General features: G+C 37.7%; 1 non-coding gene across 1 annotated transcript; it reads left to right on the top strand.

Moving 5' to 3' along the window:
• The first annotated feature begins 1327 nt into the window (after positions 1–1327).
• Positions 1328–1433, top strand: LOC136041275 (U6 spliceosomal RNA). The gene has a single exon (XR_010620993.1). It is a non-coding gene; the product is annotated as a U6 spliceosomal RNA (small nuclear RNA).
• The last annotated feature ends 843 nt before the right edge of the window (positions 1434–2276 follow it).

Here is a 2276-nt window from a genome sequence, read left to right as displayed (position 1 = left end):
GGGGATAAATTGATTAGGTTATCTAGCACCCGTATTCACTTTGTGAAAAATATAAAAATAAGACCAAATTTGATTTCCAGGGACGTGTTTTTATGTTGAATTTATGGATGGAAAATGTTCAAAATATGTAATAACCGATATTAAAATGATGTAAAACGGACTGAAAATGATGTAAACTGAATGAATGAGCTAGATTGGACCTAAACTCCATTCTATGGTACTAATATCAAAATGTTTTAAACATTTATTTTAATTTCGCGAGCCTTAATTCTTATGCTTTTTTTTTAATGAACTCTGATTTATAAAGGCCGTTATAAGGTAACATCCCATTATAATGTAATAGCAATAGGCCTTTTTTGAAAAATCATCCTAAGCCTTGTTACAAAAACACTGGATGAAACAGATTATAATACTTCAATATATTCGATAAATAGCAATCCTCTTCCTCAGTGGTTTTCTACTGCTAATAGGAATCGTAATTTCCCTTCGTGGATGCTGTATATTATCTGCAACCATAAATTTCGTCATTTGCAGGCCTTATGTAATGGGATTAACACATTCAGAGCAAGTTCAGCAATTTTACTAAGTGTTGATTATCCTGATTTACCGTTGCTATGCAGTGACAGCGCAGAAGCTATAGGAATTGAACTAGGTGTACGGGTTGATAGCCAGCTGGAGCAATGGACTGTTCCGTTTTATAACAATGACAGCCAACGAGTCCCTCAATTAAGAGACATCCTCTAATTATCTTCTTGTGTTCGACTTGATTTTTTTTAATGATGTGCTCAAGATTCATGAAGATGGTAGAAACATAATTGATTTATTTCCAGATAATCCCAAAATTTTTATTTACTCGGTAATTTTTTGGTTTCAAGTTTCAAGTCCAACCTTATAACAATTTCAATGTCTAGCTTTTTCCTACCCTTGGGATATGAGATTCTGAAACTCCTAACAAGTCCAGTCCTAATCGTCTGAATTCTTTAAACAAAGTACGGATAGAATAATTATTTTTTAACGTTTAATATTTCAAGTTACAATTTCTTATTTTTTAATTAATTAAAATCATTTTGACCACAAGAAAAGCAATGGTCCCAGAACCAGTGCAAGAGGGTACTAACAAATCTTTTCAAGTCTATACGAAACGCTAAGGCCGGTTTAGAACAAGACTTTAAGAAATTCCTGGGACCTACAGTTAGATGGAGGCTTTGTCTAATCCTGGGGCAACATTGGCCACAACATGATTTTTTACGCTTGGTGATGCTCTTCTATAAAAAAAAATCGAAATCTTTCATAGACAATCTCAAGCTTATCGCCTCAAACACATTATGTCTTCCTTCGGGAAGACCTATACTAAAATTATAACGATATAGTGAAGATTAGCATTGCCCCTGCGCAAGGATGACACGCAAAATCGTGAAGCGTTCCACATTTTTTTATTGCCGTACTGTACCCGCCGGTATTCAGTTACCCGTAAATTGTGGGGAATAGATGAGGAGGTCCTTACGATTCCTTTGTTCCTAAGTGATTTCAGTAACTTGAGTATTCATTCAGCGCTCGGCGAATGCACTTGTCAGCGCTCGGCGCGTGATGTTTTAGCGAAAGCCAAAGAATTGATTTGGCCTCTTACTGGAATGTCGACGCGTGTGTCAGCTCAATCTAAAAACTAGAAACCTAAGGACATTGTCTTAGATCTTGTAAAAGCTGTTCGAACATGCAAAGAGAATAAGACTCATCATCCTAAATTTGTCACTTATGCGCCTGATGAGGTTCCGATTATCCCTGGAGAGATAACAACCACACTCACCAGAAAAATGAATGAAGTTTGCAGTGCTGTTGTAGACCTCAAAGAACGTGTGACATCACTAACAGCACAGAGCCTATCAGTAGTACAGAGTCCGAGTCCCCCTCCGACTTCGGTCGTGAAGCCAACTTACTCGGTTATCCTAAAGCGTCCACCAAAAGGGCTTGATAAGCCTGCGCAGCATAAGGATTATCTTAAAAGTCTTGCTGACAGTGCATGTTGCTCCCACATTCTTGACTTAAAACCCCTTCGGAAAAGAATGGCCTATTGTGTTGCACGATAAGAAAGCTGCAGCTTCCCTTGTGAATTCTGCTCAAGATGCGAAGCTGAAAGCCCCCTTACATTTAGGTGTAATTCGTCACGTGCCTGATGACATTTCTGACTTGGATTTATGTGTGATGATTTAGAACTTTGTGAAATCTGAGAAGATACGTCAGACTCGTTCATACAAACTAGCGTTTGAACAGAAAGCTGA

This window comes from Artemia franciscana, unplaced genomic scaffold, assembly GCF_032884065.1.
Source record: "Artemia franciscana unplaced genomic scaffold, ASM3288406v1 PGA_scaffold_1186, whole genome shotgun sequence".
NCBI classification, from domain to species: Eukaryota; Metazoa; Arthropoda; class Branchiopoda; order Anostraca; family Artemiidae; genus Artemia; species Artemia franciscana.
This window is presented reverse-complemented; position numbering and strand designations above follow the sequence as displayed.